This window comes from Oncorhynchus mykiss, chromosome 15, assembly GCF_057628025.1.
Source record: "Oncorhynchus mykiss isolate SJ-2025 chromosome 15, ASM5762802v1, whole genome shotgun sequence".
NCBI lineage: Eukaryota > Metazoa > Chordata > Actinopteri > Salmoniformes > Salmonidae > Oncorhynchus > Oncorhynchus mykiss.
Window position 1 is genome coordinate 6,303,290 of NC_143036.1, and position 27,433 is coordinate 6,330,722.

Here is a 27,433-nt window from a genome sequence, read left to right on the forward strand (position 1 = left end):
ATTCGGCGCATGGGACAAATAACATTAGATTTGAGATACCTTTTAAAACCAAAAGTAGGGCTGTGGATCAGAAAACCAGTCCGTATCTGGTGTGACCACCATTTGCCTCATGCAGCGCGACACATCTCCTTCACATAGAGTTGATCAGGTTGTTGATTGTGGCCTGTTGGAATGTTGTCCCACTCCTCTCCAATGGCTGTGCGAAAGTTGCTGGATATATTGGTGGGAACTGGAACATGCCTTTGTACACCTCAATCCAGAGCATCCCAAACATGCTCAATGGGTTGACATGTCTGGTGATATATGCAGGCCATGGAAGAACTGGGACATTTTCAGCTTCTAGGAATTGTGTACAGATCCTTGCAACATGGGTCCGTGCATTATCATGCTGAAACATGAGGTGATGGAGGATGAATGGCACGACAATGGGCCTCAGGATCTCGTCACGGAATCTCTGGGCATTCAAATTGGCATCGATAAAATGTAATTATGTTCATTGTCCGTAGCTTATACCTGCCCATACCATCACCCCACCTATATCATGGGGCACTCTGTTCACAACGTTGACATCAGCAATACCGCTCACCCACACGATGCCATACACATGGTCTGTGGTTGTCGTGGTTACACGTGGTCTGTGGTTTTGAGGCCAGTTGGACGTACAGCCAAATTCTATAAAACCATGTTGGAGGTGGCTTATGGTAGAGAAATGAACATTCAATTCTCTGGCAACAGCTCTGGTGGACATTCCTGTAGTCAGCATGCCAATTACACGCTCCCTCGAAACTTCAGACATCTGTGGTATTGTGTTGTGTGACAAAACTGCACATTTCCAATTGGCCATTTTATTGTCCCCCAGCACAAGGTGCACCTGTGTAATGATCCTGCTGTTTAATACGATTCTTGATATGCCACACCTGTCAGGTGGATGGATTATCTTGGTAAATGAGATTGTCTCACTAACAAGCTTTTTGTGCGTAACATTTCCGGGATCTTTTATTTCAGCTCATGAAACATGGGACCAACACTTTACATGTTGTGTTTATATTTTTGTTCGGTGTATAATTTCCCAATCAAGTGTTTAGGTTAAAACATTGAAATATAAAGTCCTAAGATAACCAGCACAATTTAGTCAATTTAATTGGAAAATCTTCAGTTTATGCAAATGTGGCCTATATTTAATTGGTCAGTAGACCATTATCACAGGAATCAAGGTGGCCTAATATCTTAATATTATGTAATAGCAGTGGTTTTGATACTGGTGATGCTATTCAGGAGGCCTATGTGTTGAAATAATTCCATTTAGCGGTTGTAAGTAGAAAGCTGATTCAGCTAGAATTGTTGTAGTAAGATAAGGAATTGAAGGAGAGGTACTTAAGCCACATGTTTATCCACAGACAATTGTTACTTTACCCTCATTTCTACGAATCTCCCCAGCGGACCAAAGTGACGTTGCAAAAATAAACAGAAGAATCGTAGGAACCTTTATTTAACCAGGCGAGTCAGTTCAGAACAAATTCTTATTTACAACGACGGCCAGCTGTGATACAGCCCGGGGTCGAACCAGGGTTTGTAGTGACGCCTTTACCACTGAGATGCAGTGCCTTAGACCGCTTGCGCCACTCGGGAGCCCTTGTGAGTCCTTAAATGGCACTCTATTCCCTACACATTGCACTACATGGCACCCTACGTAGTGCACCACTTGGGCCCTTTGTCAACAGTAGTGCACACTATTATAGGGAACAAACGTCTGTCTGGAGTGACTGATTGGCTCGTGTCCATGACAGACTTAAAGCTTGTTTCTGTACTGAAGCAGTGTATGCTTGTCTGTGTCTCAAAAAGACAACAGCACATGTACCTTATTAACATAGAAGTGACACCCCTGTGTGTGTGTGTGTCCAAAATGGAACCCTAATCCCTATAGAGTGCACAACCATATGGGCCCTGGTCAAAAGTAGGGCACTGTGAAGGGAATAGGGAGGCCAGATATTTAAGCATACGTTTGTTATTACGCTCTTGCTATCAAACGAGACGAGGAGGAGGAGGAATGTTTTGCTGTCTCCTGTCCAAGGTCTAGTCTGCTCTGCGATGACGACCGTGGTATCTTCATTCACTGAGAAGAGCTGCATTCATGCCCTGTTGCTCACGTGAGCCTTTAGTTCGTGACTACTTGTAGGAGGATGTGTTGATTATTGAGTATCAGACAAATTTGTGTCTCTGGTTTCAGTGTGTGCGTGTGTGTGTGTGTATCATTCATTACAGCAGTGTGATTTGTGGATTCAAAAACAGTTTTTTAAAATGTGTGTGTGTGTGTGTGTGTGTGTCCACGCACTCTGCGACCTGAGCATGCAGTCCTCTCTGCACAAGACCTGAGTCAGACTCTAGAATCCTCTCTGGTTCTTTCTGCTTTGCTCATCAATTTCCTTTCCCCTGCATCCCAAATGACAACCTATTTTAGTGCACTACTTGGACCAGGAACCTATAGGGGCCTTTGTGAAATCTAGTGCAACTATAGAGGGAATATAGGGTGCCATTTGACATGAATACTTCATCTGCAGCAATGGTCATCATCTGACATGTTTACCCCATGTTCCTAATCGAAACTATTCACAATAAAACAAAATAAGATATGTTTACTATTTGTGTAATAACTACCCGTGATATTACTCGCTAGGAATATATCTGGGGGATCCTTAATAATAAATATATAACTGAATAGTTGTATTTAGACTACATGTTGCTGTAAGTAGATTAAATAGGTTATGGCTAAAGCAATGTGTTAGGGCTATAGTCTATCTATGCTGTCAAGTCATCTTAAATAACTATGCATTTCGTATTCTATCCTCTTTGATTAACTAGCTAAATCACGGGTGTTTCTCTCCGCGCTATATCATCACTTGGATGGGTTGTTGCTGTTTGTTCGCTGTCTTCCATACCGGAGAGAGACCCCCCCCCCTGCTAACCGACTGGCTCCTGGCTCTGTGGTGCCGTGATATGATGTGTGGGGGAGGCTTTCTAGCGAGATAAACAAGCAGCCAGTCAGCATCGGGGTTTCAGCCAGCACAGAGCAGTCAGAGAGGAACATGGCCGCAGCACATTTAGCTCGCACTATAGCTGTTCCTCCCAACCGAAGGTCAGACCGGGTTGATTAAACAAACAGGATTTAACAAGAGCACGAGCGACGGAAAGTTTCACATCGTAAGTACGCATGTGGGCTTTTGTTGTTTTGGTTGATTCGCTTGTTTCTTGACGTGCAATTCCGTGTCCTACATTTTTTTTGTGAGGGATTTAATATCTGAAACAGTGTCGGTACGTTAGCTTGCGGAGCAAGGCAGCGCTGACTGCTAGCGTCGGCTACCACCGGGGAAGCTAGATCACTAAAACAGACGTGTTTTTAAAATGGTATATTCCTTTACCTTGCCGCACTTGATCTATTTTCACTACTCGTTTCCGTGCTTGGCAGTTATTTTGCATGCATGTATTTCGTGCAGCGGGGAATACTTTTATCTTTCTGAGTGTGCTTGTTGTCAGTGACTGAAGTTCACGGATCCAATAGCGCTAGCCAGCCATTAGCTAGTTACAACAGTGGGCATTGTGAATGTTTTCAGAGACCCTCTCTCTCCTTGGCTATTTAACTTTAGTGTTTACAGCGGGCTTTTAAATCCAGAGCAGTGATCGGATTGCTCATATCCACGAATCACCCTTAGCGTAAATATAAATAAAAAGGTAAACAACTTTGTTTACGTAATGCTCCCTATATCAGTGACTTTAGTGAGTCAGCTTTCTTTCTGCATCGTGCAAAGCTTGCTTCGCTACAATGTGGAAAAGTTGCAACGTTACACCAGTGGTATTTCTCAATAGGGGTGTGAAACTGAATGGGCCACGAAGTGGTGCAGAGTTCCAGTGGAATCTCACCAAGTCAGTCTAGTGATGATGTCGGACCCCCCCCCCCCCCCCCCCCAGGACTGTTCCACCCCCCCCCCCCGACTGTCCCCCCCCCCCCCCCCCCCCCCAGAACTGTCCTCCACCCCCCCCCCCCCCCCCCCCCAGAACTGTTCCACCCCCCCCCCCCCCCCCAGGACTGTTCCACCCCCAGGACTGTTCCACCCCCACCCCCAAGGACTGTTCCACCACCCACTTTAAGGGAACGTTCCTGCTGCGTTTCTCTCTCTCCACCCGGGTAGAAAGGGGGTGGGTAGCCTACATGTCATTTATTTTTTAGAAAGTGGGTTTTAATGACCTATTTACAATCTACGCAGGCGAGGTTGCGTAGTATGATGACGTGCGGAACAGAGCTGCCGAGCTCTCATGCATTTGATCCTCTTCTCACGCCACACCTCTTAAATCTTAAACGCATTGAAAAGTACCGCTTTTTTTCTTAGCTTTTTCGAATGACTCAATTGTACAGTCAGTGCGTTTTCTTTTCAGCTGTCCTCCGCATCGTTTTGAAATCGGAGCATCTGCGCTTGCATTTAAACATCACGAGCCACCCTGGTCTCAGAGAATTTCGTATTATTATGTACGTAAAATGTGGTTATTTCACTTATGTTAAGTTCAGATGATATGTATTAATTAGTGGACGTCCAGCAATCATTTGATATGATATGTTATGAATTTCAGTTTGTGCAACATGTTATGGGTTCGTAAAATATACAAATGTTACGAATTTGCAAAACATAAGATATGTTACGAATTCCAATTTGTTTTTGCTAATGTTAGCTAGGTGGCTAATGCTAACATTATCTCTTGGCTAGGTGTTAAGGTTAGGCTTAAGGTTAGGGGAATGGTTAGCTAAAATGGCTAGGGTTAGCTAAAAGGGTTAATATTAGGTGAAGGGTTAGCTAACACGCTAAGTAGTTGTAAAGTAACTAAAAACATGCTTAGTAGTTTCTAAATAGTGCAAATGCTATAGTTGTCTGGGATTAGAGCCGAACATGCAACCTTTGGGTTGTTAGACATTTGCGTTAAACACCCATCCACTACAACCATCCTGCTTTAATTTTTGTCTTAAGTAACTTTCTGTAACCATCCTAAACATTAACATATTGTACCATACTCATTTGAGATTCCAGATTTACATTTACTATGTTACCTCTAGTCTATGAGACCAGGTTGCAAGAGGGGATCCTCTGTCCGGTCTTGCCACAGCACTTTGAACTCTGGCACATTGAAGCATATGATTGGTCTAGTTATGTAAAGGATCAAGGGGATTGGATGGCGTTTTAAAGAAACGCCCCTCAATATTAGAGTTGCGCTGAATGGAGAGAGAGAGAGAACGTTCTCCGCGGAGTTTATACAACTGTAAAATAAAACCCAAGGTAGCGCTATTTTATGTACAATGTTGTAAAACAAACTTCGCTGTTACTCCTGTCCCTATTACAGAATGCAGCCTTTTGACAGCATGTACGAAAGTTGATTTAGTCCCCACTTGCATTATTCCCGTTGTTTGGTGATTGGCATTTAGGCTGTGACAAGGAAAAGGCTGCTTCCAATCATCCCATTGTTTTTTTCCCCCGGAATCACCCCCCCCCCCCGTCTTTTTCCCCGGCCTCCCCATTTCCCCATCTCGTTTCATTACTGTCTGAATAATGTGTCAAACCACCTCAAAAATGTAGATAAAAAAATATTAGCATACTTAAAATTAAACATAATTCCCAAAACATCTCACAGTAACAAAGGCGTCGAATTTGGAGTTTTCGTTTAATGTTCAAACCACCCCGAATACACTTGACCTGTGTTTATTTTCAATTTTTAAATTAATTTTTAAAAAACAATTACACCCTGGTAGATAGAGACAGTAACAGCAGTATACTGTAGAACCAAAGCCATGTCAAAATATGTAGAATGGCAGGAAATGAGCTTTGAAACAGTAAACCGTTATAAGGGGAACCCAGCATCTGAGGGTTGTGCCAGGGGGCAATGAAATTCACATAGCAAATCTCACTCCAAACTTTCTTCAAAAGTTGACAGGCCTGGCATAGTGATGGAACGATTGATACCGTACAGGTTGTCACTAATTACCACAGCCACAAAGTCATAATGATGGCCGACGCTGTGGTAACTAGTGACAACCATTGATTTGATACCGGAGCTCCCACACTAGTGGCCCAGTGCTCCAGTTGTCTGTGTAGATTTGGAGGTGTGGAGGTTTAAACACCTTTTTAGTTGGCGCTTCCTGTTTTTATTTCTTGACAAACAAATCCTTTTTGGTTTGCTTCCTGTCTTTTACGTTTGGTGTGGGTTTTTCTTTTGTTTTGCCTCTTAGTTGGCAAATTTAGTGGGCTCCTCATGGTGGGGGTCTTTTAGTTCTCAGTTGTTGTTGCTAGGCAACTTTCAGTGGACACCCCCCATAAGTGTCTTTCAACCCCCCCCCCCCCCACCATGTTTAGTTTTGGCTGTTGTCAGTGACTCTTTGTTAGCTCCCAGTTGTTTGAGCAACAGTTTTGGCTTTCTTGCTGGGGAACGTAACACGCCAGAGAACTCTCTCCTGAAATCGTAGCACACTAGTATCGAATTTTGAGCGATTCTATTTTAGATCATTTTTGTATTTCTCAAGCAGTGATTGTAAATAAAAAAAAAATTGCTCTAGTAGTTATTGGCTAACTATCAAATTAAGGATCCAATGTTCTTTTGTTAATATGTAAAAGTGAGTTAAAAGTTTAATTCAATCCCCAAGCAAAGTTTACAAGCAGTTACCACGTGATAAATGATGTACAAAGCTTTGTTTGATCTCTCAGTCAGTGGATCCCGCTGTGGCTTCCAAAACATCAACCTCTCTGGACATTACTTAGACCTAGACTAGAACAGTGATCTGCAAGGCATTCCTAGTCAATCGCCGAATATTTCTGTTAAAAAAAACAACAACAACACAACAATAAGTCCTATTTTTTTTAAAAATGTATTTATCTCGGTCTGTTGGTTTGGGTACGCTCAATTCAGCTGTCCTGCTCACCGGGTAGGTGACGTATTCCCATTTTGAACCATTTCAAATGTCAGAAGGTACCAACTCTGCCTTCCCGCGGGCCCAGGGGGAGCAAATCAAGTGCACCATAGGCTTACCACTGGCCAATCGGATGGCTCAGATTACCGTGTCTGTAGTAATGTAGCAGGTGTAAAGAAAGCTACAGTATAGTTGATACGGTGAGGTTTCTAAACGTTTGAAAACATGACTAGAGAGAGAGACTGTCAACGAATACAGTATAGTTGATACGGTGAGGTTTCTAAACGTGACTAGAGAGAGAGACTGTCAACAAATACAGTATAGTTGATACGGTGAGGTTTCTAAACATGACTAGAGAGAGAGAGACTGTCAACGAATACAGTATAGCGCTGCTATTTTTATGAGTGAGTTCATGTTTGTTTTTTTTTACTCAGTACTGTCAACACTTTTTTTTTAAATGTTATCCCTACTTCTACTCACCAGACAACAACACTGCAGCTGTAATGAATGAGTAGGAAGTGCATTGATACAACTCAAACCACTAATACTAAAGAAAGTGTATGTAATATGGAGGAATATTTCCCTTTCTCTGGTCCATAGGAGTAACAACATGAATTTGTGCATGAGGCAGAAATAATGTGGTGCGACTCCAGTTTTTTTTTCTCCATCAGCTGGAAAGACTGTGTCCCTTTTTCGGTCACTGTCATTGGAGGGAAAGGAAGAACGAGGGGATGTTGATTGGTTACTCAGTCTGCCGCCCTCTTCCTCCTCTGAGTCTGACCATCAGATCTCCATCGGCCCAGGAAAAAATAAGCTAATTATTCAAATGTCAGCACAACAACTGATCTCTATATCATTTTTACAGTGATAATGTTTTGGGCCTATAGCCTACTGCAAAAACCTCATTACTACAGTACTGTTTCTAATAGGATTCATAGGCTTTGTATAGACTTACGCTTTTTAAGTCATGTAAAAAATTTAAAATAATACTAATCTGAACGGTAGATCTCAGGTTGCATTTTGACTCTGATCTCAACTCAAAGGTTGGTGACCACTGGTGTGAATATTCGTGACCTCTGGACACCTTGTATTTATATATATTTTTAACCTTTATTTAACGAGGCAAGTCAGTTAAGAACAAATTCTTATTTTCAATGACGGCCTAGGAACAGTTGGTTAACTGCCTGTTCAGGGGCAAAACGACAGATTTGTACCTTGTCATCTCGGGGATTTGAACTTGCAACCTTCCGGTTACTTGTCCAACGTTCTAACCACTGCCGTATACCAATTAGCTTAGATTTTTTTGTTGTTGTTGGGTTTAATAGGCTCCTGAACTGTAGCTCAGCAGATGAGGACAGGGGATTTGGGATCGGATAGCAGCGTTGGCACAAGATTGAATCCTGGCTATGGCTGAAAGTGGATTTTCTATGAAACCACATTTTTATCTTCCCATTGTTCAAATAATTTGTTTATTTGAGTTTAGCCTATTAATCATTTCTCTTGAACGTCCTAAATAATTGCGGATAAATATTTAATCAAATCGCTGCCTGGACTATCGTCATCGACCCTTTTCAAACCACGCTGCTACTGTTTATAATCTATCCTGTTGTCTGGTCACTTTACCCCTACCCACAGTATACTGCTGTTACTGTCTATTATCTATCCTTTACCCCTACCTACAGTATACTGCTGTTACTGTCTTATCTATCCTTTACCCCTACCTACAGTATACTGCTGTTACTGTCTTATCTATCCTTTACCCCTACCTACAGTATACTGCTGCTACTGTCTATTATCTATCCTTTACCCCTACCTACAGTATACTGCTGTTACTGTCTATTATCTATCCTTTACCCCTACCTACAGTATTCTGCTGTTACTGTCTATTATCTACCCTTTACCCCTACCTACAGCATACTGCTGTTACTGTCTTATCTATCCTTTACCCCGACCTACAGTATACTGCTGTTACTGTCTTATCTATCCTTTACCCCGACCTACAGTATACTGCTGTTACTGTCTTATCTATCCTTTACCCCTACCTACAGTATACTGCTGCTACTGTCTATTATCTATCCTTTACCCCTACCTACAGTATACTGCTGTTACTGTCTCTATCCTTTACCCCTACCTACAGTATACTGCTGTTACTGTCTTATCTATCCTTTACCCCGACCTACAGTATACTGCTGTTACTGTCTTATCTATCCTTTACCCCTACCTACAGTATACTGCTGCTACTGTCTATTATCTATCCTTTACCCCTACCTACAGTATACTGCTGTTACTGTCTCTATCCTTTACCCCTACCTACAGTATACTGCTGTTACTGTCTATTATCTATCCTTTACCCCTACCTACAGTATTCTGCTGTTACTGTCTATTATCTACCCTTTACCCCTACCTACAGCATACTGCTGTTACTGTCTATTATCTACCCTTTACCCCTACCTACAGTATACTGCTGTTACTGTCTATTATCTATCCTTTACCCCTACCCACAGTATACTGCTGTTACTGTCTATTATCTATCCTTTACCCCTACCTACAGTATACTGCTGTTATATCCTTTACCCCTACCTACAGTATACTGCTGTACTGTCTATTATCTATCCTTTACCCCTACCTACAGTATACTGCTGTTACTGTCTATTATCTATCCTTTACCCCTACCTACAGTATACTGCTGTTACTGTCTATTATCTATCCTTTACCCCTACCTACAGTATACTGCTGTTACTGTCTATTATCTATCCTTTACCCCTACCTACAGTATACTGCTGTTACTGTCTTATCTATCCTTTACCCCTACCCACAGTATACTGCTGTTACTGTCTATTATCTATCCTTTACCCCGACCTACAGTATACTGCTGTTACTGTCTATTATCTATCCTTTACCCCTACCTACAGTATACTGCTGTTACTGTCTTATCTATCCTTTACCCCTACCTACAGTATACTGCTGTTACTGTCTATTATCTATCCTTTACCCCTACCTACAGTATACTGCTGTTACTGTCTATTATCTATCCTTTACCCCTACCTACAGTATACTGCTGTTACTGTCTATTATCTATCCTTTACCCCTACCTACAGTATACTGCTGTTACTGTCTATTATCTATCCTTTACCCCTACCTACAGTATACTGCTGTTACTGTCTATCTATCCTTTACCCCTACCTACAGTATACTGCTGTTACTGTCTATTATCTATCCTTTACCCCTACCTACAGTATACTGCTGTTACTGTCTATTATCTATCCTTTACCCCTACCTACAGTATACTGCTGTTACTGTCTATTATCTATCCTTTACCCCTACCTACAGTATACTGCTGTTACTGTCTATTATCTATCCTTTACCCCTACCTACAGTACACTGCTGTTACTGTCTTATCTATCCTTTACCCCTACCTACAGTATACTGCTGTTACTGTCTATTATCTATCCTTTACCCCTACCTACAGTATACTGCTGTTACTGTCTATTATCTATCCTTTACCCCTACCTACAGTATACTGCTGCTACTGTCTATCTATCCTGTACTCCTCCCTGTATATCCACCTCGTACCTCTGCACATCCACTCTGCATTGTTGGGAAGGTCCAGTAACCATTTCACTGTCTGGTCTAAAACCGAGTCTTACCGAGCTGTTACTGTCTATTATCTAAAACCTGTTTTACCAATCGTGAGAAATTCCATTTGATTTAATACTGAGGATGTTGAAAGAATTGTGAACCCCGGATGCAACAAAACCAGTATACTTCAAAATGACTAAAATCCAAATTGGGAAACTGTGTATGAATGACAATGGACCTACATTCATACAGTTTATTGACTGTCCAGCTTCACTAATGATCACTAGACAGCCGGAGAGCATCGGAAATTGGGTAGTGGACTTTTTTTTGACAGCAAGGAAATGTAACACATTTTCAGTGTGGTCCTCGGGACTTCATTGAAGAAGTTAATGACTTCTTGTGGGGGGGGGGGGGGGGGGCAAAATTAGGTGGACCACCCCTGCTTTATAGTGTATTACTGTAGACCAGGGGCTGTAAGGAATAGGGTGCCCTTTGGGACTCTGCCTTCTGATTGGCTCGACGGGGAAGCGATGAGGGCTTAGTTGTGCAGGTACAGGGAATGCTGTCGTCATGGTTTTGTATCGCTACATTATAGCTCTTGACCAATGTGTAGTAGCTAGCTAGTTGGTTGTGTGGTGGCGGTAGCCTATGAGGTTTGAGAGACTAATCCAACAAAACTCAGTGCCATATTTAAGGGTCCTAGTGTTTTTTTGTTGTTGTCATTTTCTGTTTTCTGAGAGCGTTTTTTGTCTGCTTGACCCTGGGTCGTGTTCATTAGTGCACACACTGTAGCGAAACGTTTCGCAACGGGAAAACAGAAATCTGTGTTCTTAATTGGACAATTTCAGGTATCAACTCCCTGTTTCAGTAGGTTTTCTCCCGATGGGTGCTTCATGGAGACAGGCCCAGGACTCAGCGACCTTTAAGCCAGCTCTGACAGACCAGCTGGGGATGTGAGAGATGTGTATCAGACTTGCAGTGCTCCTCTAGGATCTCCGTAACTACCTACACACACAAGGAGCACCGCCTGTCTGTGGAAACACACAGACTAACTCGGTCTCTCTGTTAGATCACCCTCTCTCTCTCTCGTCACACCAGACGCGTGCCCGCGCGCCACATTCCACGCTCACGGCTTAACATGACAGAGTGCTCGCCAACGGTCGACCCCGGGGGGCTTCTAGGCCAAGACATTTCAGCTCTTAAGCAAGCAGGATGTCAACTTGTTAAACAATGGAAAGTCAACCCGGGAGGCAGGGTTATTGTTTCAGAGTAAACACCACACAAGTAGTCACCTACATGATGAAGTAGGCCTACTGTATTTAGTAGTAGTCTACATGATGAAGTAGGCCTACTGTATTTAGTAGTAGTCTACATGATGAAGTAGGTCTACTGTATTTAGTAGTAGTCTACATGATAAAGTAGGCCTACTGTATTTAGTAGTAGTCTACATGATGAAGTAGGCCTACTGTATTTAGTAGTAGTCTACATGATAAAGTAGGCCTACTGTAATTAGTAGTAGTCTACATGAAGTAGGTCTACTGTATTTAGTAGTAGTCTACATGAAGTAGGCCTACTGTATTTAGTAGTAGTCTACATGAAGTAGGTCTACTGTATTTAGTAGTAGTCTACATGAAGTAGGCCTACTGTATTTAGTAGTAGTCTACATGAAGTAGGCCTACTGTATTTAGTAGTAGTCTACATGAAGTAGGTCTACTGTATTTAGTAGTAGTCTACATGAAGTAGGTCTACTGTAGTTAGTAGTAGTCTACATGAAGTAGGTCTACTGTATTTAGCAGTAGTCTACATGAAGTAGGTCTACTGTATTTAGTAGTAGTCTACATGAAGTAGGTCTACTGTATTTAGTAGTAGTCTACATGAAGTAGGTCTACTGTATTTAGTAGTAGTCTACATGAAGTAGGCCTACTGTATTTAGTAGTAGTCTACATGATGAAGTAAGTCTACTGTAGTTAGTAGTAGTCTACATGAAGTAGGTCTACTGTATTTAATAGTAGTCTACATGAAGTAGGTCTACTGTATTTAGTAGTAGGCTACACACTCTGCTCAAGAACAACTTTGGTTGTCCAAAATGCCACCCTATTCCCTACACAGAGCACTACCTTAGACCATAGCCCTGTGGCACCCTATTCCCTATATAGTGCACTACTTTAGACCAGAGACTCTGTAGTGCAGTATAGAGGGAATAGGGTGCCATTTGTGATGCATATTTTTCATGCAATGATGTCACCCTGATAGGAAGAATAACAACAAATAAACAAATGACCTTTCAGGGGGGGAAGAGAGGAAGACAGGTGGAGGAGGAAGACAGAGGAGAGAGGAAGACAGAGGAGAGAGGAAGACAGAGGAGAGAGGAAGACAGATGGGGAGGAAGACAGAGGAGAGAGGAAGACAGAGGAGAGAGGAAGACAGAGGAGAGAGGAAGACAGAGGAGAGAGGAAGACAGATGGGGAGAGGAAGACAGAGGAGAGAGGAAGACAGATGGGGAGGAAGACAGAGGAAGACAGAGGAGAGAGGAAGACAGAGGAGAGAGGAAGACAGATGGGGAGGAAGACAGAGGAAGACAGAGGAGAGAGGAAGACAGAGGAGAGAGGAAGACAGAGGAGAGAGGAAGACAGAGGAGAGAGGAAGACAGAGGAGGAGGAAGACAGATGGGGAGGAAGACAGATGAGAGAGGAAGACAGAGGAGAGAGGAAGACAGGTGGAGGAGGAAGACAGAGGAGAGAGGAAGACAGAGGAGAGAGGAAGACAGAGGAGAGAGGAAGACAGAGGAGAGAGGAAGACAGAGGAGAGAGGAAGACAGAGGAGAGAGGAAGACGAAGATTGAAGTGGAGGGAGGCGGGGGAGACGGGGGAGGGAGGGAGGCGGAGGGAAACGGAGGGTGAGGGAGACGGAGGGTGAGGGAGACAGGGTGAGGGAGACGGAGGCAGAGGGGTGGGGCGGAGGGAGAGAGAGGCGGAGGGAGACGGTGGGGCGGAGGGAGAGGGAGACGGAGGGTGAGGGAGACGGAGGGTGAGGGAGAGGCAGTGGGGCGGAAGGTGAGGTTTATTTAACTATTGTTGATCTATTTCACTTGCTCTGGCATTGTAAACATGTTTTGAGGGAGAGATTATTCTCTCTCTCTTTCCCAGGCTGAAAGGTGCATTGTTGTTTTTCTTCCAATCAGGATAGGAAAGAGTGAAATCAGAGTGGAAGAGCAGGCCAATCACTGTTAGTTTATTTCATATGGCCACTCCCCCCCTCCCTGTATATTGTGTCTCTATTTATAGATGGCGATACTCCTCATTGAACTGAATGACCTTGGTGTCTAACTGGTATGTGTGAACTGTCTGGGGCTGTTTGTGGTCTAAGATACAGAACAAGTCAACCTACACTCCCTACAGACTGGGGTGTAATGGAGACCTATAGGTGTGTGTGTGTGTGTTCAATATGATAGTGTGTGAAAGAGAGCACTACACACACACACAAAGTGTAAGACAAGGATATCAAGATTGGCGCCTGGTACTCTGTGTGACCTTATGTTAGTAGACTGGAGTCATGGTGGGGGGGACTGCTCCACCAGTCCTTCCAGGTTACGGATGGGGTCAGGTGTTAAATGACCCCTGCTCCACCAGTCCTTCCAGGTTACGGATGGGGTCAGGTGTTAAATGACCCCTGCTCCACCAGTCCTTCCAGGTTACGGATGGGGTCAGGTGTTAAATGACCCCTGCTCCACCAGTCCTTTCAGGTTACGGATGGGGTCAGGTGTTAAATGACCCCTGCTCCACCAGTCCTTCCAGGTTACGGATGGGGTCAGGTGTTAAATGACCCCTGCTCCACCAGTCCTTCCAGGTTACGGATGGGGTCAGGTGTTAAATGACCCCTGCTCCACCAGTCCTTTCAGGTTACGGATGGGGTCAGGTGTTAAATGACCCCTGCTCCACCAGTCCTTCCAGGTTACGGATGGGGTCAGGTGTTAAATGACCCCTGCTCCACCAGTCCTTCCAGGTTACGGATGGGGTCAGGTGTTAAATGACCCCTGCTCCACCAGTCCTTTCAGGTTACGGATGGGGTCAGGTGTTAAATTACCCCTGCTCCACCAGTTCTTCCAGGTTACGGATGGGGTCAGGTGTTAAATGACCCCTGCTCCACCAGTCCTTTCAGGTTACGGATGGGGTCAGGTGTTAAATGACCCCTGCTCCACCAGTCCTTCCAGGTTACGGATGGGGTCAGGTGTTAAATGACCCCTGCTCCACCAGTCCTTTCAGGTTACGGATGGGGTCAGGTGTTAAATGACCCCTGCTCCACCAGTCCTTTCAGGTTACGGATGGGGTCAGGTGTTAAATGACCCCTGCTCCACCAGTCCTTCCAGGTTACGGATGGGGTCAGGGTTCAATTCTGTAATCGTATACACGTTGATACGGTATATTATAGGAGTTACACACGTTGATACGGTATATTATAGGAGTTACAGAATTCTAGTATTATAAAGCCTGGATGTTTTTAATCGTTTGGACTCACTACATGTGTTTGTTACCTAGGATTAGTGTGCTGCCACTGTTGTTGACATGTCTTTGTGGCAATGTACTGCTCAGCTCACAAGAAGGACTGACGAGGAATGTCCCTCTCTCTGTCCAACTCTCTCTGTCTCTCTCCCTCTCTCGTTCTCTGTCTCTCTGTCTGTCTCGCTCTCTCATTCTCTCTCTCTCTCTCTCGTTCTCTCTCTCTCTCGTTCTGTGTCCCTCTCTCGCTCGCTCTCTCTGTCCCTCTCTCGCTCGCTCTCTCTGTGTCTCTCGCTCGCTCTCTCTGTGTCTCTCGCTCGCTCTCTCTCGCTCTCTGTCCCTCTCTCGCTCGCTCTCTCTTGCTTTCTGTCTCTCTCGCTCGCTCTCTCTCGCTCTCTGTCCCTCTCTCGCTCGCTCTCTCTCGCTCTCTGTCCCTCTCTCGCTCGCTCTCTCTCGCTCTCTGTCCCTCTCTCGCTCGCTCTCTCTCGCTCTCTGTCCCTCTCTCGCTCGCTCTCTCTCGCTCTCTGTCCCTCTCTCGCTCGCTCTCTCTCGCTTTCTGTCCCTCTCTCGCTCGCTCTCTCTCGCTCTCTGTCCCTCTCTCGCTCGCTCTCTCTCACTCTCTGTCCCTCTCTCGCTCGCTCTCTCTCGCTCTCTGTCCCTCTCTCTCTCACTCTCTCTGTGTCCGTCCCTTGCTCGCTCTGTGTCGCGCTCTCTCGCTCTCTCCCCTTTAGAGAGAGAACAGAGAGCTAACTACAGGCAGAGATGAAGAGGCGACGCAACAGGTTTTTACTCTGCCCAAAATCTGTCCATGAAAATAAGACCATGAAATGAGGAATTTTTGTATGAAGGTCAATGAGTGTTTTGTTTTTTGACAACAACAAAAAGGGACTTCCTCATTTGGAAGTTTCGTAATGGTTGTAAGGAATGCACATGGCATTTCGGCAACTTTTGGAGAAAACAAATACTTTTATATTGGAATTGTGCCAGTTGTGATAGAGGACTCAGCATAGATGTTTTCTTATCGGCAGACTCAACAGCCTTGGTGAAGCAGGCGAGGCAGTCATTTGAGAAACCAACTACTTCTCCTCTAACTTTAAACATCACCTGTCAGAGCAGCTCACAACTGTACATAGCCCATCTGTAAACAGCCCATCCAACTACCTCATCCCCATATTGTTATTCATTTTTTTGCACCTTTGCACCCCAGTATCTCTACTTGCACATTCATCTTCGGCACATCTATCTCTCCAGTGTTTAATTGCTAAATTATTTTGACACTATGGCCTATTTATTGCCTTACCTCCCTTATCCTTACCTAATTTGCACACACTATATACAGTGCCTTGCGAAAGTATTCGGCCCCCTTGAACTTTGCGACCTTTTGCCACATTTCAGGCTTCAAACATAAAGATATAAAACTGTATTTTTTTGTGAAGAATCAACAACAAGTGGGACACAATCATGAAGTGGAACGACATTTATTGGATATTTCAAACTTTTTTAACAAATCAAAAACTGAAAAATTGGGCGTGCAAAAAATAGTCTGGTGGCCATTTGACTAATTGTTCAGCAGTCTAATGGCTTGGAAGTTGAAGCTGTTAAGGAGCCTTTTGGACCTAGACTTGGCGCTCCGGTACCACTTGCCGTGTGGTAGTAGAGAGAACAGTCTATGTCTTGGGTGACTGGAGTCTGACAATTTGATGGGCTTTCCGCTGACACTGCCTATTATATAGGTCCTGGATGGCAGGAAGCTTGGCCCCAGTGATGTACTGGGCCATACGTACTAGAGGTTGACCGATTTATGATTTTTCAACACCGATTCCGATTATTGGAGGACCAAAAAAAAGTCACTGGTACTTCCTGCTTTAGTTTTTGATTGTAAGCTGGAATCAGGAGGATAGAATTAAGGTCAGATGTGTTAAATGGAGGGCGAGGGAGAGCTTTGTACGCATCTCTGTGCGTGGAATCATGGTGGTCTATAGTTTTTTTTCTTTCTAGTTACACACGAGACGTGGTAAAAATGTGATAAAACTGATTTAAGTTTCCCTGCATTAAAGTCCCCGGCCACTAGGCGCGCTGCTTCTGGGTGAGCATTTTCTTCTTTGCTTATGGCCTTATGGAGTTGGTTGAGTGCTGTCTTAGTGCATCGGTCTGTGGTGGTAAATAGACTAGATCTCCCTACTACATCGCACAGTTCAGGCTGGATCTGATGTATCTTTAGAGAAACTACATCTCCCTACTACATCGCACAGTTCAGGCTGGATCTGATGTATCTTTAGAGAAACTACATCTCCCTACTACATCGTACAGTTCAGGCTGGATCTGATGTATCTTTAGAGAAACTACATCTCCCTACTACATCGCACAGTTCAGGCTGGATCTGATGTATCTTTAGAGAAACTACATCTCCCTACTACATCGCACAGTTCAGGCTGGATCTGATGTATCTTTAGAGAAACTACATCTCCCTACTACATCGCACAGTTCAGGCTGGATCTGATTTATCTGGATCTGATTTATCTCTAGAGAAACTGTGCGATGTGGCATTGAGCTCATAGAACAATTATAATAAAATGGAATTCAAATAATTGAACCAATGTTGGTCAATTAGTTGTTGTTTTTTTTTAAATAAAAAAATAACTGAAATGTCGGTTAATTGCTCAGCACTAGCGTTCTCGTGTCCCCACTCTACACCGGCCCTTTTAAGAGCGGTGTCAAAGGAGACCAGCAGACAGCGGCTCCACTCACTCAATGTTGAGCTCCATCGGTTTGTGACACCCTATTCCCTATTTAGTGCACTACTTTTGCCCTATGGGCCCTGGTCAAAATAAGTGCACTACATAGGGAATAGGGTGCCATTTGGGATGCACACACAGTGCACAGCGGCCAAATGCCCAGAAAGTAGCCTGTATTATTGACACGACACATGACTAACCCCTCCCCCTCTATCTAATAGACCTCCATCTCCAGTCGTTCTGTGTGCTGTGTTGTCACGGCTTGGTGACAGGCCCTCGGTGGGCGTGAGGGATGAGCCGTGGGGGTAATGACCGAGTTTCTATCTGCAGGAGAGAGGGAGAGGAGGAGACAAGGGGATGGACGCTGTCTGTTGGAAGAAGGGGATTGTGGGAAGGCGAGAACCTTTGCTTGCGGAGTGGTAGAAAAAGTTCAACTCGGCAATACTTTATGCAAATTTCACCCGGCCACCGCTGCTGTTAACCAATCATGTGAGGAGCAGATGTTTCCGCCTGTCGTTTAGTTCCGGGCACAACCAAGACAACCAATCATCGCTGCTTGTCAAACTCTATATGATGTTGCTTTGCTAGAATACAGAGACAAAATCAGAAGGTCAATGTTGTGCAAATCTCTCTTCCCCCACCCCCCCCCCCCCCCCCCCCACCACCATCAACACCAGCATCTCTACAATCCTCCTCCAGGCCATCTCTCTTCTCCCCCCCCCCCCCCCCCGCCACCATCAACACCAGCATCTCTACAATCCTCCTCCAGGCCATCTCTCTCCCCCCCCCCCCCACCACCACCATCAACACCAGCATCTCTACAATCCTCCTCCAGGCCATCTCTCCCCCCCCCCCCCACCACCACCATCAACACCAGCATCTCTACAATCCTCCTCCAGGCCATCTCTCTTCTCCCCCCCCCCCCCCCCCACCAACACCAGCATCTCTACAATCCTCCTCCAGGCCATCTCTCTTCTCCCCCCCCACCAACACCAGCATCTCTACAATCCTCCAGGCCATCTCTCTTCTCCCCCCTACCACCATCAACACCAGCATCTCTACATTCCTCCTCCAGGCCATCTCTCTTCCCCCCCCCCCCCCCCCCCCCACCACCACCATCAACACCAGCATCTCTACAATCCTCCTCCAGGCCAGCTCTCTTCCCCCCCCCCCCACCACCACCAGCATCTCTACAATCCTCCTCCAGGCCAGCTCTCTTCTCCCCCCCCCCCCCCCCCCCCCACCACCAGCATCTCTACAATCCCCCTCCAGGCCATCTCTCTTCTCCCCCCCCCCACCACCACCACCATCAACACCAGCATCTCTACAATCCTCCTCCAGGCCATCTCTCTTCCCCCCCCCCCCCCACCACCACCACCATCAACACCAGCATCTCTACAATCCTCCTCCAGGCCAGCTCTCTTCTCCCCCCCCCCCCACCACCACCACCACCATCAACACCAGCATCTCTACAATCCTCCTCCAGGCCATCTCTCTTCTCCCCCCCCCCCCCCCCCCACCACCACCAGCATCTCTACAATCCTCCTCCAGGCCATCTCTCTTCTCCCCCCCCCCCCCCACCAACACCAGCATCTCTACAATCCTCCTCCAGGCCATCTCTCTTCTCCCCCCCCCCCCCCCCCCACCACCATCATCAACACCAGCATCTCTACAATCCTCCTCCAGGCCATCTCTCTTCTCCCCCCCCCCCTCACCACCACCAGCATCTCTACAATCCTCCTCCAGGCCATCTCTCTTCTCCCCCCACCACCACCACCACCATCAACACCAGCATCTCTACAGTCCTCCTCCAGGCCATCTCTCCCCTCCCCCCCCCCCCACCACCAGCATCTCTCCAATCCTCCTCCAGGCCATCTCTCTTCTCCCCCCCCCCCCCCCCCCCCCCCCCACCAACACCAGCATCTCTACAATCCTCCTCCAGGCCATCTCTCTTCCCCCCCCCCCACCACCACCATCAACACCAGCATCTCTACAATCCTCCAGGCCATCTCTCTTCTCCCCCCCCACCACCATCAACACCAGCATCTCTACAATCCTCCTCCAGGCCATCTCTCTTCTCCCCCCCCCCACCACCACCACCATCAACACCAGCATCTCTACAATCCTCCTCCAGGCCATCTCTCTTCTCTCCCCCCCCCCCACCACCATCATCAACACCAGCATCTCTACAATCCTCCTCCAGGCCATCTCTCTTCTCCCCCCCCCCCCCCCCCACCACCACCACCATCAACACCAGCATCTCTACAATCCTCCTCCAGGCCATCTCTCTTCCCCCCCCCCCCCCACCACCACCACCATCAACACCAGCATCTCTACAATCCTCCTCCAGGCCATCTCTCTTCCCCCCCCCCCCCCCCCTCCACCACCACCATCAACACCAGCATCTCTACATTCCTCCTCCAGGCCAGCTCTCTTCTCCCCCCCCCCCCCCCCCACCACCAGCATCTCTACAATCCCCCTCCAGGCCATCTCTCTTCTCCCCCCCCCCCACCACCACCACCATCAACACCAGCATCTCTACAGTCCTCCTCCAGGCCATCTCTTCTCCCCCCCCCCACCACCACCACCACCATCAACACCAGCATCTCTACAATCCTCCTCCAGGCCATCTCTCTTCTCCCCCCCCCCCCCCCCCCCCACCACCACCAGCATCTCTACAATCCTCCTCCAGGCCATCTCTCTTCCCCCCCCCCACCACCACCATCAACACCAGCATCTCTACAATCCTCCTCCAGGCCATCTCTCCCCTCCCCCCCACCACCAGCATCTCTACAATCCTCCTCCAGGCCATCTCTCTTCTCCCCCCCCCCCCCCCCCCCCCCCACCACCATCAACACCAGCATCTCTACATTCCTCCTCCAGGCCACTGACCTTTCTGATTTTGTCTCTGTTTTCTAAAATTATCCTCCGCAAATAAACCAGGTATAATTACGTTTGTTTTCCTTTTTTCCGCATGTTTAATTAGCCTGAGTATTGACAGCTGCTTATTTTTCATGTACCGTACCGTACCTAGAATACAAGGATTGGGTTCGCACTAAACAATTTAACGTCAGAAAAATAATATAGGACACCTGTATGATCTACTGGTATCAGGTAAATTTGAGAACATATAGCTAGCTCAACAATATGCAAACAATGTGAGTTTAGGATGTGCATCGGTCCCACTGTTCAAACTGTTTTTAAAACACGAGTTCATTGTTTTTCCTGGACCTGGATAATTTTTGTGTGATTTTGTTGTCAGCACATTCAACTATGTAAAGAAAAAAGTATTTAATAAGAATATTTCATTCATTCAGATCTAGGATGTGTTATTTTAGTGTTCCCTTTATTTTTTTGGAGCAGTGTATAATAAATCATTTTGCTCTTTATTTAGTCATCTTACATATTAAACCTTATTTGTTCATCAACATTTGTGAATAACTCACCACAGGTTAATGGGAAGGGTGTGCTTGAAAGGATGCACATAACTCTGCAGTATTGTATTGGAGAGAGTCTCAGTCTTAAATCATTTTCCACACACAGTCTGTGCCTGTATTTAGTTTTCATGCTAGTGAGGGCTGAGAATCCACTGTCACATAGGTACGTGGTTGCAAAGGGCATCAGTGTCTTAACAGTGCGATTTGCCAAGGCAAGAAACTCTGAACGCAGCCCTATCCAGAAATCTGGCAGTGGCTTCTGAATAAATTCAATTTTCACAGACCCGCTTGTTGCAATTTCAATGAGGCTCTCTTGTTCAGATGTCAATAAGTGGACTGGAGGCAGGGCATGAAAGGGGTAACGAATCCTGTTGTTTTTGTCGTCCGTTTCGGGAAAGTACCTGCGTAATTGCGCACATAGCTCACTTAGCTGCTTCTCTATATCACATTTGACATTGACATTAAGCTTGAGTTCATTTGCACATAAAAAAAATCATACAGTGATGGAAAGACCTGTGTGTTGTTCTTGTTAATGCAGAAGAGCTCCAACTTCTGAATCATAGCCTCAATTCTGTCCCGCGCATTGAATATAGTTGCGGAGAGTCCCTGTAATCCTAGATTCAGATCATTCAGGTGATAAAAACATCACCTAGGAAGAGCAGTCGTGTGAGAAACTCGTCATCATGCAAGCGGTCAGACAAGTGTTAATGATTGTCAGTAAAGTAAACTTTAAGCTTGTCTCTCATAAAAACATTTTTTGTCAATACTTTGCCCCTTGATAACCAGTGCACTTCTGTATGTTGTAAAAGCGTTACGTGGTCGTTGCCCATATCATTGCATAGTGCAGAAAATACACGAGAGTTCAGGGGCCTAGCTTTAGTGGCATCACTGTAGTGTCCGAAATGTCTTTCAAGCTGTCAGGCATTCCCATGTCAGCAAGAGCCTCTCGGTGGATGCTGCAGTGTGCCCAAGTGGCGTCGGGAGCAACTGCTTGCACTCACGTTACCACTCCACTATGTCTCCCTGTCATGGCTTTTGCACCATCGGTACAGATACCAACACATCTTGACCACCAAAGTCCATTTGATGTCACAAAGCTGTTCAGTACTAAATATTCTCTCCTGTTGTCCTGGTTTCCAGTGGTTTGTAGAAGAGGATGTCTTCCTTAATTGACCATGAATGTAAACGGACAGGTACCAGGAGCTCCAGCTGTCACGCATATAATTCACTGGCTTGTATGCGAATCGGTAATTGTTTCAAACCATCTCCTGCCGTCTCACTGATGCGTTGTGAAACAGTGTTGTTTGATGAAGACATTGTCTGTATAGTTTTTTTGGGCCTTTTCCCCCCAGCATTGTCCCAGCCACATCCACGGCAGCAGGAATAATGAAGTCCTCCACAATAGTATGGGGCTTGTCTGTCCTAGCCACTCGGTAGCTCACCATATAAGATGCTTCCAGCCCCTTCTTATTAATGGTATCTGTTGCTTTTATACATGTCTTACTACTCAAAAGTAGTCTTCATTCTCGCTCAAACTCCTGTGGCTTATTTTTTTCAAATGGGCATGTTTTGTTTCTAAATGTCTGCTCAAGAGTGAAGGTTTCATCGAGTTGTGAGATAGGCCTTCTGCACATACGCTACCATTCAAGAGTTTGGGGGTCACTTAAAAATGTCCTTGTTTTTTAAAGAAAATAACTTTTTTTTTTTTTCATTTTAAAATAACATCAAATTGATCAGAAATACACTGTAGACATTGTTAATGTTGTAAATGACTATTGTAGCTGGAAACGGCAGATTTTTTTAATGGAATATCTACATATGCGTACAGAGGCCCATTATCCCGGAGTCGCCTCTTCACTGTTGACGTTGAGACTGGTGTTTTGTGGGTACTATTTAATGAAGCTGCCAGTCGAGGACTTGTGAGGCGGCTGTTTCTCAAACTAGACACTCTAATGTACTTGTCCTCTTGCTCAGTTGTGCACCGGGGCCTCCACTCCTCTTTCTATTCTGGTTAGAGACAGTTTGCGCTGTTCTGTGAAGGGAGTAGTACGCAGCGTTATACGAGATCTTCAGTTTCTTGCCAATTTCTCGCATTGAATAGCCTTAATTTCTCAGAACAAGAACAGACTGACAAGTTTCAGAAGAAAGTTATTTGTTTCTGGCCATTTTGAGTCTGTAATCGAACCCACAAACGCTGATGCGCCAGATACTCAACTAGTCTAAAGAAGGCCAGTTTTATTGCTTCTTTAATCAGAACAACAGTTTTCAGCTATGCTAACATAATTGCAAAAGGTTTTTCTAATGGCCAATTAGCCTTTTTAAAATGATAAACTTGGATTAGCTAACACAACGTGCCATTGGAACATAGGAGTGATGGTTGCTGATAATGGGCCTCTGTACACCTATATAGATATTCCATTAAAACAATCTGCTGTTTCCAGCTACAGTAGTCATTTACAACATTAACAATGTCCTTCACAGTATTTCTGATCAATTTGATGTTATTTTAATGGATGTGCTTTTCTTTCAAAAACAAGGACATTTCTAAGTGACCTCAAACTTTTAACCGGTAGTGTACAACACACTGTGGCTGAGGAAAGGCACTACTCACAAAATAAGTCAACCCCAAATCAGTGTTGTTCTCATCATATTTCCGCCTCTTCGATGGTCCACCGTCCCTGTCTGTTGTTCGGTGCTTGCCCGAGTAAGGGGGCAGTAGCTCTTCGGCTGCATCAGATTCACAACTGTCAGTGTCCATGCCAGCTGGGCTAACAACAAAACGTAGAATTACTGATGCTAGTATTGGATGTGCTCGTGGAAGCAGAACAACTTGTTGTGGACAGGTGCAGGTGTAGTCCTGCTGGTCGTAGCAGTATGATGTCCTAGTAGTAGTAGCAGTATGATGTCCTAGTAGTAGTAGCAGTATGATGTCCTAGTAGTAGTAGCAGTATGATGTCCTAGCGGTAGTAGCAGTATGATGTCCTAGTAGTAGTAGCAGTATGATGTCCTAGTAGTAGTAGCAGTATGATGTCCTAGTGGTAGTAGCAGTATGATGTCCTAGTAGTAGTAGCAGTATGATGTCCTAGCGGTAGTAGCAGTATGATGTCCTAGCAGTAGTAGCAGTATGATGTCCTAGTAGTAGTAGCAGTATGATGTCCTAGTAGTAGTAGCAGTATGATGTCCTAGTAGTAGTAGCAGTATGATGTCCTAGTAGTAGTAGCAGTATGATGTCCTAGTAGTAGTAGCAGTATGATGTCCTAGTAGTAGTAGCAGTATGATGTCCTAGTAGTAGTAGCAGTATGATGTCCTAGTAGTAGTAGCAGTATGATGTCCTAGCAGTAGTAGCAGTATGATGTCCTAGCGGTAGTAGCAGTATGATGTCCTAGTAGTAGTAGCAGTATGATGTCCTAGCGGTAGTAGCAGTATGATGTCCTAGTAGTAGTAGCAGTATGATGTCCTAGTAATAGTAGCAGTATGATGTCCTAGTAATAGTAGCAGTATGATGTCCTAGTAATAGTAGCAGTATGATGTCCTAGTAGTAGTAGCAGTATGATGTCCTAGTAATAGTAGCAGTATGATGTCCTAGTAGTAGTAGCAGTATGATGTCCTAGTAGTAGTAGCAGTATGATGTCCTAGTAGTAGTAGCAGTATGATGTCCTAGCGGTAGTAGCAGTATGATGTCCTAGCGGTAGTAGCAGTATGATGTCCTAGTAGTAGTAGCAGTATGATGTCCTAGCGGTAGTAGCAGTATGATGTCCTAGTGGTAGTAGCAGTATGATGTCCTAGCGGTAGTAGCAGTATGATGTCCTAGTAGTAGTAGCAGTATGATGTCCTAGCGGTAGTAGCAGTATGATGTCCTAGTGGTAGTAGCAGTATGATGTCCTAGCGGTAGTAGCAGTATGATGTCCTAGTAGTAGTAGCAGTATGATGTCCTAGTAGTAGTAGCAGTATGATGTCCTAGTAGTAGTAGCAGTATGATGTCCTAGTAGTAGTAGCAGTATGATGTCCTAGCGGTAGTAGCAGTATGATGTCCTAGTAGTAGTAGCAGTATGATGTCCTAGTAGTAGTAGCAGTATGATGTCCTAGTAGTAGTAGCAGTATGATGTCCTAGTAGTAGTAGCAGTATGATGTCCTAGTAGTAGTAGCAGTATGATGTCCTAGCGGTAGTAGCAGTATGATGTCCTAGTGGTAGTAGCAGTATGATGTCCTAGTAGTAGTAGCAGTATGATGTCCTAGTAGTAGTAGCAGTATGATGTCCTAGTAGTAGTAGCAGTATGATGTCCTAGTAGTAGTAGCAGTATGATGTCCTAGTAGTAGTAGCAGTATGATGTCCTAGTAGTAGTAGCAGTATGATGTCCTAGTAGTAGTAGCAGTATGATGTCCTAGTAATAGTAGCAGTATGATGTCCTAGTAGTAGTAGCAGTATGATGTCCTAGTAGTAGTAGCAGTATGATGTCCTAGTAGTAGTAGCAGTATGATGTCCTAGTAGTAGTAGCAGTATGATGTCCTAGTAGTAGTAGCAGTATGATGTCCTAGTAGTAGTAGCAGTATGATGTCCTAGTAGTAGTAGCAGTATGATGTCCTAGTAGTAGTAGCAGTATGATGTCCTAGTAGTAGTAGCAGTATGATGTCCTAGTAGTAGTAGCAGTATGATGTCCTAGTAATAGTAGTAGTAGTAGTAGCAGTATGATGTCCTAGTAGTAGTAGCAGTATGATGTCCTAGTAGTAGTAGCAGTATGATGTCCTAGTAATAGTAGTAGTAGTAGTAGTAGCAGTATGATGTCCTAGTAGTAGTAGCAGTATGATGTCCTAGTAGTAGTAGCAGTATGATGTCCTAGTAGTAGTAGCAGTATGATGTCCTAGTAATAGTAGCAGTATGATGTCCTAGTAGTAGTAGCAGTATGATGTCCTAGTAGTAGTAGCAGTATGATGTCCTAGTAGTAGTAGCAGTATGATGTCCTAGTAGTAGTAGCAGTATGATGTCCTAGTAGTAGTAGCAGTATGATGTCCTAGTAATAGTAGTAGTAGTAGTAGCAGTATGATGTCCTAGTAGTAGTAGCAGTATGATGTCCTAGTAGTAGTAGCAGTATGATGTCCTAGTAGTAGTAGCAGTATGATGTCCTAGTAGTAGTAGCAGTATGATGTCCTAGTAGTAGTAGCAGTATGATGTCCTAGTAGTAGTAGCAGTATGATGTCCTAGCGGTAGTAGCAGTATGATGTCCTAGTAGTAGTAGCAGTATGATGTCCTAGCGGTAGTAGCAGTATGATGTCCTAGTAGTAGTAGCAGTATGATGTCCTAGTAATAGTAGCAGTATGATGTCCTAGTAATAGTAGCAGTATGATGTCCTAGTAATAGTAGCAGTATGATGTCCTAGTAGTAGTAGCAGTATGATGTCCTAGTAATAGTAGCAGTATGATGTCCTAGTAGTAGTAGCAGTATGATGTCCTAGTAGTAGTAGCAGTATGATGTCCTAGTAGTAGTAGCAGTATGATGTCCTAGCGGTAGTAGCAGTATGATGTCCTAGCGGTAGTAGCAGTATGATGTCCTAGTAGTAGTAGCAGTATGATGTCCTAGCGGTAGTAGCAGTATGATGTCCTAGTGGTAGTAGCAGTATGATGTCCTAGCGGTAGTAGCAGTATGATGTCCTAGTAGTAGTAGCAGTATGATGTCCTAGCGGTAGTAGCAGTATGATGTCCTAGTGGTAGTAGCAGTATGATGTCCTAGCGGTAGTAGCAGTATGATGTCCTAGTAGTAGTAGCAGTATGATGTCCTAGTAGTAGTAGCAGTATGATGTCCTAGTAGTAGTAGCAGTATGATGTCCTAGTAGTAGTAGCAGTATGATGTCCTAGCGGTAGTAGCAGTATGATGTCCTAGTAGTAGTAGCAGTATGATGTCCTAGTAGTAGTAGCAGTATGATGTCCTAGTAGTAGTAGCAGTATGATGTCCTAGTAGTAGTAGCAGTATGATGTCCTAGTAGTAGTAGCAGTATGATGTCCTAGCGGTAGTAGCAGTATGATGTCCTAGTGGTAGTAGCAGTATGATGTCCTAGTAGTAGTAGCAGTATGATGTCCTAGTAGTAGTAGCAGTATGATGTCCTAGTAGTAGTAGCAGTATGATGTCCTAGTAGTAGTAGCAGTATGATGTCCTAGTAGTAGTAGCAGTATGATGTCCTAGTAGTAGTAGCAGTATGATGTCCTAGTAATAGTAGCAGTATGATGTCCTAGTAGTAGTAGCAGTATGATGTC

The 27,433-nt window shown here is 44.9% G+C and overlaps 1 protein-coding gene across 5 annotated transcripts in view; it reads left to right on the plus strand.

The window, feature by feature from the left end:
- Positions 1-2,849: 2,849 nt before the first annotated feature.
- The window catches only part of LOC110489533 (nuclear receptor coactivator 2), a 188,496-nt gene continuing 163,912 nt past the window's right edge, over positions 2,850-27,433 (plus strand). For all 5 annotated transcript variants that reach the window (XM_090199235.1, XM_090199237.1, XM_090199236.1 and 2 more), the window contains exon 1: positions 2,850-3,198. The gene's annotated coding sequence lies outside the window, so the exon portion shown is untranslated. The remainder of the gene's footprint in view (positions 3,199-27,433) is intronic.